Below are 20,200 nucleotides of genomic sequence, written 5' to 3'. Positions count from 1 at the left end.
GGAAAAAGAATCTCCATTAAAAGAATGGGAAAAGGTGGAGATTACATTTGCAGCAGAAGAAATTCCAGCAGAAAATTTAAAGAGGACAGATCCATTAGTAATTACAATTACAGCTGAATGAGAAGAAAACATTATGATGAAGAAGACATCAGAAAAATGGGTGATTGATAAAACACTAATCGATACAGGAAATGGTATTGATGTTTTATTTTATCGCACATTCAAAGAAATGGGATATGAGGATGCCGAGATGACACATCCAACTTACAATGTTCATGGATTCAATAAAACAATTACAAAACCAAAAGGAGAAATCGTGATGCGAAAATTACTAGGAGAAGTGATAACAAAAATAACGCTATGTGTGATTGATATATAATCACCATATAACATGTTATTGGGAAGACCATTGGTGCACGCGATAAAAGCTGTAGCATCAACACTACATCAGTGCATTAGGTTTCCATTCCCAAGTGGTATAGGTGAAATCAAAGGAGGTGTAACGAGTGCGAAGGTTTGCAATCAGATAGATGTAAGAAATTATGAAGGGAAAGCAGAGAAGTGAAAGGATCGCTGGAGAAACGCAAAAGAACTAAAAAAGGAGGACGAGTTTCGGATATACATGATCAGAGCAAAGGAGGGAAAAGGAATACCAAGTGCAAAACCAACGAAAGAAGGTGAACAGATTAAAGCGATTAAGGAACCAACACCAATGGGAGAACCGAAAGCAAATTTTACCGCAGTGGAACCAACGAAAGAAGTAAATGTTGGATCTAAAGAAGAACCAAAAATGTTAAAAATCGGAACTAAGATGGATAAAGAAGGAGAAGACAAAACGATAAATATCTTGCGAGAATATAATGATATCTTTGCATGGAGTATGGAGGAAATGCCAGGGATAAATCCGTCTATGGCATGTCATAAATTGAACATTAAAAAGAATGTAAAGTCATTTAAGAAAATAATAAGGAAGATTGCGATTGATTATCATCCACAAATAGAAGCCGAGTTGCAGAAGATATTGGATGTAGGAATTATAAGAGAAGAGAAATATCCAGAATGGATAGCAAATATGGTGGTAGTACCAAAAAATAACAAAGGAATACGGATCTGCATAGATTTCACTGATTTAAATAAAGCGTGTCTGAAAGATAGTTTTCCTCTACCAGATATACCTCAAATGGTAGAATCAGCATCACGAAATGATAGAGTCTCAATGTTAGATGGATATAAAGGCTATAATCAAATTCCTTTAGACGAAGAAGACCAAGAACATACTGCTTTATTCGCACCAAGAGGTTTATACTGTTATAAGAAAATGCCATTTGGATTGAAGAATGCGGGTGCAACATATCGGAGAATGGTGGAAAAAGTATTTGAAAATTGGATACACAAAACGTTAGAAGTCTATGTCGTTGACATGTTAATTAAAATTAAAGAGGCGAAAGATCATGTTGATGATTTGCGAGAAATCTTTGAGCAGATGCGAAAATTCAATATCAAGGTGAATCCATAAAAATGTGTCTTTGGTGTATCATCAGGAAAATTCTTGGGTTACATCATATCCAAGAAATGAATAGAGGTTGATCCAGAAAAGTACAAGCAGTTAGAGATATGCCTCCCCCTGCTACAATAAAAGATGTTCAAAAGCTAAATGGGTTGATAACTTCGTTGGGAAGATTTATCTCACGTTCCTCGGATACGTCTAAACACTTTTTTAACATATTAAAGAAGGGGACGAAATTTGAATGGACGGAAGAATGTGATAAAGCATTGCAGAGCATAAAAAATTACTTGGTGAATTTATCTATTATGCAAAAATCCAAACCGGGAGAAGAATTGTTACTCTATTTAGCATCAACATCGCATGCATTAAGTGCAGTATTTTTACGCTCAGACGAAAGAATAGAAAAACCAATATATTACATAAGTAAGACATACAACTCAGTAGAGAAGAATTATTCAAATATTGAAAATCTAATTCTCGCACTGGTGTATGCATCATTCAAACTTCACATTTACTTTCAAGCTCATAAGATTAAGGTATTAACAAAAGTACCAATTGAACCAACAATGAAGAATTCAAAAAGATCAGGAAGAGTTGAAAGGTGGAATACACAATTAGGAAATTATGAAATTGATTATACGATTTTATCTTCACCAAAATCTCAAGTTATCGCAGAATTCCTCGCAGAATTTCTATTAGAAGAAGATGAATATGTAGAAGAAATGATGGGTGTGGATGAAGACCATGGGAACCCTAAAGACTTATTAACTTATCGGAATTCAAATAGATGGGAAATATTAGTAGACGAATCATCCAATATAGAAGGGAATGGAATTTTTATTGTATTCATTTCACCGACAGGAGCGAGAATGGCTTATTCATTCAGACTGGATTTCGCATCCACCAATAATGAGACTGAATATGAAGCAGTTGTACATGCACTAAAGCTATCAATTGAAATGAAGATAGAAGATGCACGAATAACTAGTGATGACAAATAGAAGGTACATATAGTACAAATGAACCATCTTTGCAAAAATACAAATAGTTGGTTATGGATCTAGCAGTGCGAATTCCAAAAATAAGTTGGAGACATATAGGCAGAAAGGACAATAGACTCGCAGATGCATTGGCCTTCATACCTTCCATGTTAGTAGATCCAGTTGCAAGAGACATAAAAATACAAACAATCTTTTTACCCTCTATAGAAAAAGAAGATATAACTCAAACAGATGTGATGACAATAGAAAATATGGAAGAAGAAAATGTGAGTGAAGAAAAAGATTGGAGAACTGAAATCCATTTATACCTAGAGAAGGGAGAAGTACCAAGAAAAAGGTTGGAGGCACACAAATTAAAAAGTCGTGCGACGAATTATGAATTGAGAGGGGGCATTCTTTATAGAAGATCATTTCTGGGACCTTGACTTAGATGTCTTACACGAAAAGAGGGAATAGAAATCTTAAAGGCATTACATTATGGAGATGTCGGTAATCATAGCGGAGGAAGGTCACTCGGATATAGAGAAAAGATACAAGGCTATTATTGTCCATACATGCATGAGGATGCGAAATAAGTCTCAAGAAGATGTGAAGAATGTCAACATCATGGCAAAAAGATACACGCACCCGGAGCGATGCTGAATTCATCAACAAATGCGTGGCCCTTTGGAAAATGGGGGATCGACATTGTTGGACCATTTATACCAGGAACATGGCAAAAAAGATATTTAATTGTCGCAACAGATTATTTTACAAAATGGGCAGAAGTTAAGGCAGTTCAGCACATTCGTGATAAAGACATATTCACATTCATCTTTGAGAATATTATATGCAGATTTGGTATTCCTGCACAGTTAGTATCTGATAATGGAAAGCAGTTTGAGGGTGAGAACATAGAAATGTTACTGAATGCGTTCAAAATTCAAAACGGAAAATCTACTCCTTTATATCCACAAAGCAATGGACAAGTAGAAGCAACAAATAAAACGATCGCAGACAACTTGAAAAAGAAGTTAGAAGGGCACAACAAAGGATGGTGCTAACAAGTACATAATGTCGTATGGTCTTACAGGACAACAAGGAGAGATGCAATAGGGATGTCACCTTTCTGTTTAACATATGGGGTAGAGGTTGTGTTACCAACAGAAGTTATCATCCCAACAACAAAGAAAGAAGCTTGGGAGAATAATCTAAGTGCGGATCTAATTCTAGCCAAACTTGATGAATTGGAAGAAGTAAGAGAAGTCGCTTTGAAACATATGGAAAATTACCAACAGAGACTAGCTCGAGAATACAATAAACATGTTAAAATAAGATATTTTAACCAGGGGAATTGGTGTTGCGATAAATCCCAATTTATCAGAAAGGGGGAGACGGGAAATTGGAAAAGAAGTGGGATGGACCCTATATAATAAAAAGGATAGTTGGAAATGGAGCTTATGAGCTAATGGATCCAGAAGGGCGAGATATGGGTCGAAGATTAGATCTCCCTTGGAATAGACAGTATTTGAAGAAATGTTATACATAGAAATTTGCGAATTTCTTCTCATAAGTTAACACATGTGCGACGTTAAGCATATGAATCCTAATATTTGAACAAGGATTTAGTATTTGATTAAATAAACAAGTATGAAAAGTTCGCTAATAAGAAATTATTTTTTAAGAAAAAGGCAAAATGTAAGACCTCAAAATAAGACCTTAATAAAAGGCATCAGAAGTGATTTTTAAATCAGATAGACTATGAATTCGAATATGGCGTGCAACCTAGTTCGCATACATGCAAGAGGCAAAAAAGTAAGACCTATCGCACGTCATAGTCGGAGAAACCTAAAAAGCATGACTCAAGGGAAAGCAACACCGACCCTGGAACTTGATTTATGGAGATTTGGGGTGTGAACAAACGAAAATGCCCATCCGGGAGAGGTACCTTAAATTTACAGTCTAAGATAATAATCTTAGATTGAGAGACTAAGGTGAGAAAGTCTCTCCTAAGGAGTGCAGAAACTCGATCAGGGCGCCGAGGTACACGGTTGAGTCAAGAGTTCCCGGGGCGTCTGGAGCGTACCTTGCCACTCTTGACAAGTCCTGACTATGATGCACTCGGTCCAAAGATACCCCACCTAGGGTAGTAATGGGATGTGAGTCTGCAAAATCAACTAGTTGTTGCATTAACTGGATGGGAAGATCCATAACCTTAACCCGGTATAGGTAAGCTTCCTTGAAGGGGCAATCAGAGGGAAGATAAGGACGGCACCCTCCATTAGGGAGCTGAATTGTGTCAAAAGACGTAAATGTCATAAGACTTTTTACTCAAGGGAGTATTAAGACTTATCATATTTATGCGATAGAACCTGAAGAGGAAATAATACAAGAAAAAGACAAGATGAGATCAATGGGTCGATATACAACGGTGTAAAGACCGCCTGCGATCTCATCGCGTAGAAATAAGGCAAGATAAGACCTTTACATAGGAAAGCAAGATAAGACCTCATGAGAAAGAATATATATAAACTAATGACTGTTTTGAAGAAAATTCACAATTCATTAGATCGCACACTTGTTTGGAACAAGAAATATAATAAGAGGCAAGTATGGGAATTAAAATAATAAAATATTATCTTCCTTGTAACAAACAAGTTCAATATGTATCAAAACAAAGAGGAGAGATATTGGAGGAAAAGAAAATTAAACATGTTCAGCAGCTGCATCTTGTTCAACCAAGGACTTTTCAACATCAGTCTTATCAACAGACTTGTCCTTCTCAATTTGATCTTCTTCATATTCTTGATCCTTCTCGTCATCACTTACAAACTCATAATCACTATCTGGTTCAGGGTACTCTTCATCTTCGCTTATATTAAGAGGAGGAATCCTTACTGCAGGAAGAGAGTTACTTAGAAGAATTCCATTAACCACAGATTGATCATTGTCATGAGCCTTGCGAATAGCTTCCTTTTCAAGGTTTCTAGCATTGATCTCTAAAAAAGATTGTTGATGTGAGAGTCTTCTTCTCGCTCTGTCTCTAGAAGTAGAAAGAGAAAGTTCAAGATTTGTATGAGATACTTCCAAACTTAAACGCTCCTTGCGAACTTTGGATAAATCAGATCTCAACTGAGCAATATTAGAATGATGTGACTTTTCAGAATCTGCAAAAAGTAATAAACTATCAAGATTGCATAAAATTCAAATAAATAGTTAAACAACAACAAGGAAGTCAACTCTAGCTGACTACCTTCGCAGAATTTAGAAAAGAGAAGGGTGTTATTCTTCATACTTTCCATAGCTTTATCAAAATCATCACCAACTGAACCATTAAGACGGGAGTGAATCTTCTTTTCATCAGTAGAGAGAGATTTATTCTTTTTCTTAAGAGCATCATGAGATTGCTTTAATTGATTATATTGTTCTTGAAGCTGATTCTTCTTCACAGACAAATTTATTTTACTTTGAATGATTTTTTCATTCTGGGTCTTTAATTCCTTAAGCAATGTCTCATGTTGTACTTCAAGTGAACGAAGAGATCGCGCTTGATCTTCGTTTATTTTCTGAAGAATTGAATATTGGTGCGAAAACATTGCTTCTTTACTTAAGAAAGATTGCTTCTTCCTAGAAAGAGTATGATTTTCTTCTGACAATGTTTCATACATTAGATCGGCATTACGTGACAATTTAGAAAAATGAGATATTTGACTATTTAATACTTCAATTTCTTGAATGAGAAGGTTATTTTCATGGGTTAGATTATTAATCTGATCAAGTGAATATGAATGTTGATTGTTTAGTTGGTTTAACTGAGTATGCAACTTCTCGTTATTCGCTTGAGTATCCTCAGCAAGAAATTAAAAAGTATATCTCTCCAAAACTCGCTTCTAGTTTACATCTTAATAAATGCATGAAGAGATTTAAGGAATGATGGTAAGCGAAGAAATATATCATAGGGTACAATAAATAAAGGACAAAAGGTTACCTCTAAGTTTTTGGTTTTGGCTGCGAAGGTATTCAGCCTCGAGATTTGCAACTTGAAGTTCTCCCCTCAATTTTTGGACCTCTTGAAGTTCCACTTTCAACCTATTGACCTCATTCTCCAAAGAAGCATTTTGTTGTGAAAGTTCCAATTGAGAGCAGTTAGATTCAAAACACCTTTCGGTAAGAATCATTCGACGACGAGAATCCTAAAAAAATAAAATAAGGATAAGAAGTTAAGATATTAAAATTGAGGCAAAACATGAAAAATGGGGGCTTACCAAGACATCTAGAGCGGTATGGAATCTTGGATAAATTTGAGAATGGATCTCATCTCTTGTAGCTATCAGAGGGAAATTCGCACAGAAGTTTACTTAAAGAAGAGCAAATGCGAAGTTTGAAAGGATCATTACTAGAGGATTGAGCAGAGTTAATAATGTCAGACAGAGTCTGGGAAGCAAAGTTCACACTATCCAAAGCTTTTTTGCTAAGAGAAAGGAAATTTAATAACAGAGAAGAAGATGAAGAAGAATGGATGGATATAGGAGGAGAAGGAATAGTAAAATCTGTTGGGAAGGATACATTAGCAGAATTTGGTTGAGACTCAGTATGGATGAATGAAGAAGAAGTCTGGTTTGCATCCGATAAATTCGCAGAGGCATTAGTAAGGATATCCTTTGTCCCTTGATTAGCGGCAGTTTCTTTTTCACTAAGAAAAATTTCTTCAAAGGTGACAGACATATTTGTATCCGAAGGTTGAATCGGAGTGATAGAGACATTAGTATCAGAAGTTATAATTGTTGCTAGAGGGGTGACGTCTGCAACATCAAATTCAAGAATAGAAAGATTTGACTTTATTGTTGAGGCTTGCGAGCTTTCTTAACCTTCAGTTTCTTGACCCCAACCATCTCAAATCAGGAACCTGCGAAAACAAAGGAGATAAGAAATATAGGCAACAATATTTTTTAAATATTCTTTATTGTGCGAAGCTTGCCTTTTGTGAGATTCTTTATCTTCTGAGGAAGAATTAGGGTTTGGAACGGTTATCCTTAAAGCGCTTAAAGAAGCATTTTTCCTGGAAAAGTATGGGAATTGGGTTAATTAAAAATATAAAAGTGACAATCAAGAATCGTGATTATCAGAAGAATAAAAAGATATATCTTAAAAGAGAAAAACAAACTTTGCATCTTTAACCATGGCAGCAGTAGCAGAAGAACGACAGCGGTAGAAGCAGAAGAACAATTACAGCAAGAATGAAACAAACGAGTGGAGGAAAGAGAAACTTTAGTGGAGAAGAAAAGAAAATTATACTCTTCTTAAAAAGAAATCAATAAATAGGTAAAAGAGACGACGGGTTATAAACGGTTTGAGCCAGTAAAAAAGAGAAGAATCGACGCGTGTGAATAAATGAACTGGAATTCCGGAGGAATGTCGGCAAAGAAGAATATGAAAAAATATACATATGCGATATTATAGGATGAAAATTTCTCATATCGCTCACTCCATAATGTAAGCGAAATGAGAAGAGGCAAAATGTAGGAGTAGAATATCGCATATGTGTAAGTATGCGAAGTAAGAATTAATCAATGTACGCGAGGATTATCACACATGGCAAGATTGAAGTGACGCGTTGGATGATGTCAGCTAAATCACGAGTAAAGTATGATGTTCTATGCGAGTTATAATCTGTGCGAGAATGAGTGATTGTAAATGAGCGAATGTATCGCACAGTGATTCCGAAAATAGTGGATCTCTTAGCTGTCATCCACTATGAGGAATTACTATATAAAGGAAAGAGGTCATCACGAAAGAGAGAGATCTTTAGTGAGTGTTAGGCAAGAAACTAGGAAAGAGAAAAAGTTTATTTGGAGAGCAAGTAAGGTCATTGTAAATCAAGATATCCGATTATAATCTTCGAAAGTTAATAAACGATCCATTATGATTACTTGAATTGTGTTATAGAGATATCGGGGTGTGGTTGTAGGTATTCCTGCGACTACATTTAGTATCTGTATGATTTTGCTGTTAGTTTCTGTCATATCCCAAATTTCATTTTCCATGATAGATAACCAATCTTGTACATCTTCTTTTGAGTGCAATAGACTTCCTATAGTTCTTGCTGTAAGTGGCAAACCACGACATTTTCTTGCTATCTCCTTTCCTATTTCCTCCAGTTCTGGAGTTTCCTTTGCTCCACCAGGGGCAAAAGCTTCCTTTTGGATTATAGACCAGCATTCATCTGCAGATATCTTCTGTAAACCGTAAGGAGGAATTACCCCCCGAACAACAGATGCTACTTGGTTTATACGAGTAGTGACTAAAATCCTACTTCCCTGATGAGCACCAACTACCAACAACCTCTTAGATCTAACCCATTCCACAAATCGTCTAGCACAAGCAAATATTTTCTGCCAGTTAGATGCTCTTTTAGCAACATTGCGCCCAAAAGCATTACATCTCTTTGGCCAGACATATCAAAGACCAAAATAACCTGAACTAGTTATTTAGTCTTTTTAGTACCTGAACTAGTTGGACATCATTGATTTTAATCGTCACGAAACTTTCTGCTAACTAGTTAATATAACCTGTCGTATTTGTTCGAATTTTCGTTGGTAAAAAATTTGGTACCTCGTCTGACAAAAACAAAACTTAAAACGGGATAGGGTGTGCATCCTTGGGACTGACAACAACTATCCGCTCAAATATACGAATTATGGTGAGTTTTATATGTATGTGTGTTTTTTCAATCAGATGAGTTGTGGCCGTAATTGACATGGGGTGGGCGTACACGCATGGACTCTTACAAATTGTCAAATCAGATGGAAAATTAGACAAAAGTGTAGTGCCACATATATCAGGATTGAAGAGGAAAATATTGAATGCCAAATTTGGTTTAAGAAAAAGGACATCAGCTATAGACGTGGGTAATGTCTGCTTGACAGGAAAATATGATCAGTTAGTACCAAATCACCACAAATTGCCATCTACTTGTGAAGCTGCGGTGATTGAGTTACGCAAGCAAAGCGGCCTTTATAGTCATGTCTGGAAACAGATGCACCACCTTCATTTGAGCCTGCCATCAATATTTGTGTACGGATTTTAACAAATCTTTCAGATAACATAAACTGCCTAAAATCTATTTTCAATTTTGACACTGAATGCGTAAAATTGCTTGGTTAGCAGGTGTGCGCACATCTAAAGCCATGAAGCTTAAACGTGTTTCCCGAACAAGTTGTTCCCCAGCCTGCAGAGCTTTCTCGATATAGCTTCACTACGTGCAACTGTAAGAACACACTGAATAGTGAAGCCTTTCTCTCTTAAAACTAAGAATCCAATTTTTCTACCAACAGGACGGGGGGTGTTCAAATCCAGACACGGACAAAACTGTTTTATCCTGGAAACTTTTGATTTAACAACCCAATTTCAGCCCATGTTCGGCCCCTAACAGGTTTTGATTGCAAATCTTGAAGCACAAATTTCCGTTCTATTGAGGCAGCTTCTTAACTGATCTCACACACACACATGTATATAGCAGGCTTCGTCAAATTTCCTCATTTAATCCATTTCTTGGTTCATGAAATTTTAAAGAGGTTCAAAGGATCGTAGATCAACAACAAAACAATCAGAAAGACTTGAGTCATTATTTAGAGCTTCTAAGGATCCTATCTTAACATTTATAGTCCCACAACGATCAGTTAGCATGAATTCTCTTTGTTAAAACACCACCAGCAACAAGGTACGTATCTGAGAAATGATAAAACAAGCACGATGTGGAGAGGGTTCCCCTAATTTTCAAACCTTCTGAAGAAAACGTGCCCACATGAGCTCACTGTTTTTTTTTCTTTCCTGTTTTTGTATTTGGGATCGCTGGCTGAGAAGCAGAAGGACTCCATCCAAGCTATTTGGTCAACAATTTCTTTCCTGAGCCCACCAAAAAGCACTTTTGTTGCCTTACCCAATGGAAGAGAGCCGATCAATTTCACCACCAATACTGGCATCGGATGAACTTGCACTACAATCGAAATGCTCAATCCCGAGCAATTTCGTAAAGAGATTCCTCCAGGTCCTTGCACAACGCACAATGGTTGTAATGGATACCGATTGACAGCACTAGGTTGTTTACAGAGAGGCTGGTACTAAACAAGGCATGAGTGAATTCTAAACTTCCAGGTGCATCAAGGAAATGCTGTAGAAGGTATATGATCTATGTATCAGAACAACATTTATGAAGTTGGTGGTCGAAGTATCGGTGGAAGTGGCGGTGATGCTGTTGATAACATTTGTAATGCATGTGAGGTGGTGCTAGTAAAGATGGTGCAAACGATAAAGGCAAGACTGTGGAGAGATTAACTGGCATCTTCAAAGTTATTTTAAAATATTTTTAATTTAACTTTTATACTATCCATTACTAAAAAAAGAAAAATTATATATATCCATTATTTAAAGAAAATAAAATCCATCTTCTGATGGTTATAGGTGAAAGATTTCCTAGATTGCTTGAATCTATGGTTTTATCGCCTCTAGTGCCAAGTTGCAAATCCACACCTGGGTGTTAGTCTAGAACCATGCCACTAAGGCTTGGAACTGAAGCGTAAAGGAGGGAATGTCTATTGACACAAAAAATGCAATTTAATGAGGCGTTATGAGAATTGTGAGGAAATGAATGCACAAGATGAAAATCAATAAACACTTCGGGAGACTAACTAGAAGGATTCAAGAATTTCAGTTTACTAAAAAGAAGAAAAAAATGGCTTGCCAACATGACATAGTTCTAAAACTTGCTAGAGTAGTGCGATCTCGCGAGGGGAAACTTCATTGCATCCAAAACAAGGTAAGGATTTGGTTTTTTTGTAGTCTTCATCCTAAGTATAAATATCAATTATCTTAAGGTACTAAGGAGAGAGTACGTGCTAATGTGGAGAAAGCTGGTCCTATTGAGGTTCCTGTTTTAGATGAGGAGATACCTCCAGGTAGAGGTGTATAACGTGCCAGCACAGCCCGGCACACGAAGTCGCGTGCTTCGCGTGCCATGTGTCGTGTTGTGCCAACGATTTAAACGTGTTGTGTTGTGCCGTGCTTTACTAGTCAAAAGCTAAGCACAATACAGCCCACGGGCACAATACACGAACAAACTTGATATGCCATGTTGGCACACGTGTTGTAGACAATTTGAAATCACTTAATGTATACATTATGTCGGATATTATCACGAGAATTTAAATAGACAACATATCATTTAAAATTATTTCAAGCAAAATTAACAAATTTATTCAATAAAAAGAAATAGCATATCAAATATAAAATTGGTTCATTGTCATGTAAATTAATGTTCTAGTTAAATATAGGTAACGACATAATAACAACGATATTGGAATATATTTTCCAAATATTTAGGTATTATATGTGTTGTTATAAAAATAAGCCAACATAAAATGTCAAAAACTAGCTAGAACTCTTTTGTGAAATATACACAAAATGTGATGTATTATGCCTTGTTATATGGTATACTTGTGCATGCTATGACGTGTTGTGCTGGGCTGGGCCACGTGCTTATCCGTGCCGCGTGCTGTGTCGTGCTACTGTGCTGATTAGGCTAACCCAACACAGCCCATGAAATTAACGTGCTGGGCCGTGTTGGGATGAATCACGTGTTGTGTTGGGCTGGGCTCATATTTTAGCGTGCTGTGATGGGATGTGCTCGTGCTGGCACATCCCAATTTACACCTCTACCTCCAGGGATGGACTGTACTTATGTCAGAATCAGCGACGGAACCAGGAATTTATGTTTGGGGGACTAAAATTTTTTTCCCCTAGTAGGCAAATCGTTACTGTTCCAAAATCACTTTTTTGATGGACGAAACCTTTCGTAAATATGGATTACTGCGTCGTTGGCCAGTCGAATGGACTATCGTAGATAAGGGTGTCGAATCTTTAAACTACATGGACATCCTATCGTTAGATATTACCTACGAATTAATGCTAGCTACCCTATGAATACCATTGGCTCGTACACTGAATCAAAAACATTTTAATGTGTCATTGAAGTTTACATATCGCCCTATGAATGCTAACTCCACGGATGATGTTAAAGACAAAGTAACAAACATACCATTCTCTTTAACGAGAAACAAGAAGCAAAGATCCATGTTCAGGTTTTGTAAAAAGAGACACTCTCTTTGACGAGAATACAAAGTTCTTTGGAAGAAAATGTTTTACGATGATTAAACATTCAAAACATTTAGGAAATTTTCTGCTTTCCCTTGAACTCTATAAAGTACAATATGATTAAGCACTGCCATGCACCTACACTTCCTATGATCCTTCTATTTGTTTAGCCTGTAAGTAGTAGGATCTGATTTTACAACCCGATAGTTGAGAGTTGGTACTTCATCACTTACGCAAATTCTTATGTCCTCATGTATAACAAAGATTTTGCGAGTTTTTTTCGTTCTTTATTTAAGAAAGTGGATAACAGTCACAATAACACCGCTCAATTCAATCTAGTTTGGATTTAAAAAGCCATATTATGATGGAGAACTGTGGAAAAATTATGGAATGATACAAATGCAATCGAAAATAAAACTGATCAACGTATCATTTTTTGTATCAATATTGCTCTAGAATTACTTCTAGTAAGTATTCAAACTATCTAGTTAGTAACAAAATTTCTTCAACTACAACGTCTTAGCCATGAGCTTTTCATGTAACTAATGGGCTAATTCAAAACTTACTTGGGCTAAAAAAATTCTCACCAAGTATAACGTCCAAGCCAAGGTTTTACATATTTTGAGGTGGACTACATCCTAGATAAGCCACCCCTGCTACCGTCCCTGGTTAGAATAAATGAGTCAAAATACTTGGACACGCGGAGAAGGTCCAATCTGACGGGTTTGATGAAGAATATATTAAAGAAAAAATGAGTAGAAAGAACGGATCCTCTTTTCCATCGGCCAGGGAGAATAAAAACCTATCCCTACTCTATTCTTACTTTTGATTTTATGTTTCCGGATTCTTGTTTCTTTTGGTATTTTGCATTTTATTTCTCATGGTGTGTGTGTTTAAGGACTTTGTTTGGCATTTTGTACTTTTCTTCCGGAATTTTGTTACCTTATTTCCACGTCCCTGAATTTGTAGTTCTATCTAAAATGCAATCTCATGTACTACAATTATAAATCCATTCTTTTAATTTCAAATCTTACGCTTAGGTCTACAAAACAGTTTAAAAACATACTAGAAAGTATACAGAAATAAAGCCATATCTCAAAATTTCAGAATAAGTAAAGTCATTTGCTAACTGATACGAATCATTACCCTCATCATCTGTATCTTTCCATATAGCTAAGGATTATATCACAGAGTTTCCTCGGCTACTTTTTAGTTCTTGGGGAAAAAAATTAGGATATAGAAGAGAACAAAAGAATCGTTTACGCTGGACCATGGAAAGATTAACTGGTATTTTATAGGTTTTTTACAAGATTTTTAATTTAAATTTTATACTACTATATATCCATTATATTATCTAAGAGGCTCATTATAGTACTCTAATGCGGTTAGTCCGCTCTCATTTGCACTTCCATCTGACATCTCCTTTATAAGTTCTTCAGTAAAAAAAGAGATACATCATTAAAAAGAAATTTTTTATAAGTTCTCATGTGTTGAATAAGAGAAGTCTTTGTACCTTAATATTGTACGAATGAAATAATTATCCAACTCAAAAAAAAAAAAAAGATCTTTCATATATAAAGAGTAGAGATCAACTGATACAAACTTATTCAAGGCATCGGAAGTAGGTTTAATATTTACTACTAAAATAAAAATACCGCACAAACAATACACTTAGCTACCATATAACTTTTGATGGACTCGAACTGTATAACAAAGATCCAAGTCCCTTGTGCATCTGAAGGAAATAAAAAAATTCTCGAGACAACCTCTAAAACTTTCAATGTAATTATGTGTGACGATATTTGCATAAAATATGATATTCTATGTTGATTAAGGAAATCCAGTTGATCTCCATTCTCTATATATGAAAGATCTTTTCATTTTATGTTTTTGAACTGGATAATTATTTCATTCGTACAATGTTAACGTGCATAGACTTCTCTTATTCGACACACAAGAACCATGTTTTCATTCAACAAATAATGAAAGTCGTTCTTTCATTTCACCATGAAAAGTCATTGCACTTAAGTTATTGTGGTATATTTTACATATCAGTTAGCTACCTAGCTCACTTGGCAAGACTGCAATTGGCACTTGGCAGTTTAGGCCTTCTAAATTAATAAGCTGCAAGCTAAACTCACAAAATGTAGGCTAGGTTACTGTAGAGAGATGTTTACCGAACACGAACTTAATAAAGGGTCAAATGTCACCTCCTTTCTCTTCTGCACTAGAAGATGTCAAGTTAACCATACCAATTAACTTGGTGGTTACTCAACCGTCTTCGGTGAAGATTATGACAACATTGTCAGACGTTAATGCTCCATGGCTTTTTCTCTTTTCACGCAACTCTTGAAGTCCGCCAATAATACCTATGCGTTTCACAAATTTATTAGTGCCTCCATAAAATAAAGGGTGAAACCATAAATAGCTCAAGTTAAGATAAACATTCATAGATAAATTACCTAAAATAGCTATTAGATACGAAGTAAACCTTCCATCATAATGTACAAGAGTTATCTCCTTTCCACTTACTTGAATTTACCTTCAATCAAATCCTTCAAGGTGCAATCGTAATGCTCTAATATTTGATAAACAACACTTTCCTGAGTGAAAACTCCAAAATATGATAACAAATGCCGATGAAATAATTTGTCCCTTATAAATGCTGTTGGAAAACGATTAATAAAAAAATAATTTTTTAAGTTTTAATAAAAAATTATAATTTATTGTTTTATTTTGTGAATGAAACTTTTTAGTCCCACATCGTGGAGTTTCCAATTTTTAGTAGTTTTAAGAAACTATATAAAGCTTTTAGTCCCACATCGGGGAGTTTTTCTTCTTAAGTTGTATTTGTCAATTATATAAAGAAATTCACTACTTTTGTAAAATCTATGGGAAAGGGGTTGCTCTATATTTTAGAGGGACCCCTAAGGGAAAATATTTTATAGCGGTTTTTAAGCATTCGCGATTTTCCTTAACGGTTTTTTCGGAGTTGCCAAGCTCAAGTTGAGCATCTACTACATATGCTAGTAGTAGGTGTATTAGGGTGTTTTATCCTGGAGATATCCGTCCTGTGAGGGCTATAGCATCACTCTTGAGTGTAGCCGGGCGCTAATGTCTTAAGGACAGCGTGTTGAACACGTGACTCACTCTATTTTCCAAAGTTTTGCCTTGTTGCTGTTGCGGAGATACGGGGAGCTTGTTCGTTTCGTCAAAGCAATCACTTCCATTATAAAGGAGCTAAGTATCAATAACTTTTGCTTATTTGATTTTTCTTTGTTTTTGATTATTGCACCCAACAATCTTAAGACATTAGTATTTGTAATAATCGAAAACGATTGATTGGTTTGTGAATCATGGATGTTAATTGTGGAGTGAAAAAGAAAAACGAATTTCTGGTCAGCTGTAGAGTTTAAATTTTATCTTTTAATATAGAAGGAATTTCGATGAACCCTTTTGAAACAACGTAGTAGACATCCTGATAGTTACCCGCGTAAAATTTCAGAATTTTTGGAGTTGTACAAGTATTTGTTTGATATTTTACAAAACAGAAAAACGTTTCTGAAAAATTCTGACGAGCAGAAAATTGTTGTTAACTAAATTAATTTTTGTGGGGGTAACCATGAGTTTTTTGAAACGCTGATTCAAACGAAGTTTGTATATATAGATGTTATCTTCAAAACTCATATTTTACTTTCTGATTTGGAATTGTGATTTGTTAATAAAGGTGTCATCTCCGAGGGACATGGCTAATAGCCGCATGTGGTTGGAAACAAATCTTCCAAAGATGGCAAAGGTGAGAACATCGAACGCAACTATAAGCATGGTCTTCATGATAAAGGTATATTTCGTAAACCTGAATCCAGAATTACTTTAGTTAAGGGTGAGTGTTATGTTTGTAAAATTCCTGGCCACGCGGCAGTAAATTGTAGACAACATAAAAACCTTAATAAGTAGAAAGTTAATGCTAATTTAGTTGAAACAAACTAGAACGAGTTTGGTGGCGTGATGTCGGAAGTTATTTTAATAACCAATGTGAGAGACCAGTAGGTGGACTCTGGAGACACCAAGAATGTTTGTTGAAACAGAGACCTGTTCACCTCCTATCATAGGATAGGGGATGTCGAGAAACTCTTATTGAGTAACTCATATGCAATAGAGGTTGCATAAAAGGAAAAGGTCGAGCAGAAGCTCATATCTGTAATATTCTCACATTGAATGAAGTTTTCATGTTCCGAGCATATGCGAAAATCTTGTATCTTGTTCTGTTGTAGATGGAAAAATATTTAAGATCTTAATTGAATCTGGAAAACTTGTTGTAACTAGGCAGTGATTTTTTAAGCAAGAGTTATAGGACTTTGGGTCTATATAAGCTTAACGGAAAAACTGATGATGTGAACGTAATTGATTCTTGTGATATCTTTGTGTGATTGATTGTTTTACGTGGTAGACTTGGAACCGTAAACTTATAAGTCAATGCTTAACTGGCTAGCATAGGCTTCGTACCCAAATTTAGTTTGGATTTTGAACACAAAAGTGAAATCTGTGAAGAATCAAAATATGCTATAAAATCTTTTAGTACAAATGTTCAGAGTAATTATAAGCCTTTAAAATTAATTCAGTTAGGCCTAGTTGACATGAGTTCAACCCAAAATCACTGTGGTAAAAGATGGTTATAACTTCCGTAGATGATTGTACGAGGTACTATCTTGTATAGTTGCTTAGGATAAGGATGACGCCTTAGAATCCTTAAGATGTATAAACTCGAAGTTGGAAACCAATTAAAAGCCTTGAACATAACAACCGTATCCTTAAGGAGATGATAATTTCCATGTTGATTAGTTCAGGATTACCTGCGGCCTTGTGGGGGGAGGCAGTCCTCTTAACTAGTATATCCTGAATAAAGTACCCTTTTAAGAATCAGATGAAACTCCATATGGTTTATGGAACGGTAGATGACCTTCTTATGAATGTGTCAAAGTGTGGGGGCGTTTGACTAAGATTGTAAGTCCTCTTCCTAAAAGAACTAGATTGAAACCAAAAATGTTGATTGTGTTTTCGTATAGGGTATATTGAGTATACTTCTACAAATAGATTTTTGGTTGTGTGTTCTGATTTTTTCTGACATTGGTGTGAATATTATTACGGAATCTAGGGATGCTGAGTTCTTTGAACATGTTTATTCTAAACTTGTACCTCATTAGAGATGTGTTGTTGATCCCCTAGATTTATTTTCAAATAGTCAGAACTTATTTTAAAGGAAGATGAAGTTGATGTTGAGCCTAAGAGAAGTAAAATAATTAGACTTGAGACTTCTTATGAAACCGACTTCATAACATGCCTAGCTTAGTCCGAGCCACAGACTTGTAAAGAAGCCTTGATATCTACTGAAACCCCATTCTGGTAAGAAGCTTCATTTAGTGAAATGGACTCACTCCGTTGGAACCAGACTTGGGAGCTTGCTAGTTTACCTCCAGGTTGTAAGACCATGGGATGTAAATGAGTCTTTAAGAGGAAACGATAGGTAGATGAAACTGTGGAAAAATATTAAGCTAAGTTGGTAGATAAAGGCTATAAACTAAAAGAAGGTGTAGATTTCCTTGATTCTAATTCAATTGTGACGGAAATTACTTCCGTTGAGATACTAATTGTTATTGCTGCCATAAAGAACGTAGAGATACATCAGATGGATGTTAAAACAGCTTTTTCTAAAACCGTGAATTAGGTAAAGAAATTTACATAGATCAACCTGAAGACTTTGTAGTGAAAGGTTGTGAATACAAAGTTTGTAATTTTAAAAATCTTTGTATGGTTTTCAAATAAGCACGTAAACAGTGACATGGAAAATTTAATCATGTGATAATGGATAGTGGATTTAAATTAATGAATCTGACAAGTATGTTTACAAGTAACTTGTTAAGGATGTCTGTGTAATTGTATGCTTGTATGTTGATGATATGCTTGATACAAACATAGATGTGATCAATTCCACTAAAAACATGCACTGAATGAGAACATTGACTTGAAAGACTTGGGCCCTTTTGATGTAATCTTAGGGATGAGGATTAAAAGATAATCAAACATTTATAAGTCTTAGTCGTTCTCATTATGTTGAGTTGTGCTTAAGAGATACAATCAGTCTGATTGTAAACCTGCTTGTACTTCGTACGATTATTCTTGTAGTCTCAAGAAAAATAAGGGTAGTGGAGTATCTTAACTTGAATACTCAAAAGTTATAGGATGTCTGATGAATTTAATGAACTGTAAGAGTCCAGACATTGCCTATATTATGAGTAAGTTAAGTGGATATAATTGTAGTCCAGAGCAAGAGAATTCAGATGCACTGAGTAGAGTATTATGGTACCTAAAATACTCTTTTGATTTATGAAAGGTATCTTGTTGTCCTTGGGACTTTATGATGCAAACTGGATAGTTGACTCAGAGGAGTCTAAGTCTACGAGTGGATATGGTTTCACTCTAACATGTGGGTTTGTTGTTGGAAGATTTCCAAACAAACATATCGCTCAATTCATTATGGAATCTGAGAGTATTGCGTTAGATAAAGCATGAGAGGGGGCCGAGTGCCTAAGATGATTTTTAGAAGACATTCCTCTTTGGCATAGGCCTGTGCCAGCTATATCTATACATTTTGTTAGCCAAGCTATAATAGTTAAAGCTAAGAAATAACTAATCTCAATCGGCGTTATTTCCATTGATTGGATAAAGTCCAAGGAGAATATCGCGCAATCTTTGACGAAAGGTTTGTACAAAGAGATAGTTAAAAATGCATCGAAGGGGTTGGGGCTTAAGCTCATATATTAAACTTGCCATGAAAGGATACTCAACCTTGCTGACTGGAGATCCCATGATCAAGGTTTCGAATGAGACAACTAATTTGTGGTGGGTAAAGGTAAACACTATCAGAGATTTTCATTCTCTGTCCCTTCCCTATGGTGTAGACGTGATAGTGTGACTGCATGTGGAGGATGACTTTTTAATAAGTCTTAATGAGTTCTATAGTTTCAATTTAAGATTGAAGTGGGGTGTAGCAGTAACACTCTTTATGGAAACTCACCTATCTGAATGAGGAAGTGGGTCGCTTCCTGTGAGAATATGAGCTGATTCTCTAGAGCATTCTGAGAAACAGGATACGTCCAGGGCCAAAACGGACAAAACGGCACGAGCTTGGCAGCAATCTTGGAGATATCACCCGTGGTTGTTATCACGAATTACATCAAATGCTAGCAGTTCAAGACATAGTTCACTGTCTCTAGCAAGTAATTCTGGTAATATCTCACTAAGCAAAGGTTCAAGACCTCATGGACACCTCTGCCTAAAATGGTATTTCCTGCGTTTTTTTATGTGATTTTCATTTTGATGGTTTTGGTATTACTGGAACTTAGGACCTAAAGGTCACTAAGGGTTCACTAGTTCATGCTTTTTCACTTTGGTGAAAGATACCTATAGTCTCACCATGTGAGAATTAAAGATGAAAGCTCTCAATACTATTATGATTTATGCAATCCATAGTATGACCCTGGGGTCAACACACTTTTGTGTGAGG

This window comes from Papaver somniferum, chromosome 7 (assembly GCF_003573695.1).
Source record: "Papaver somniferum cultivar HN1 chromosome 7, ASM357369v1, whole genome shotgun sequence".
In the NCBI taxonomy this organism is placed as follows: Eukaryota; Viridiplantae; Streptophyta; class Magnoliopsida; order Ranunculales; family Papaveraceae; genus Papaver; species Papaver somniferum.
Note: the sequence above shows the minus strand (reverse complement) of the source record.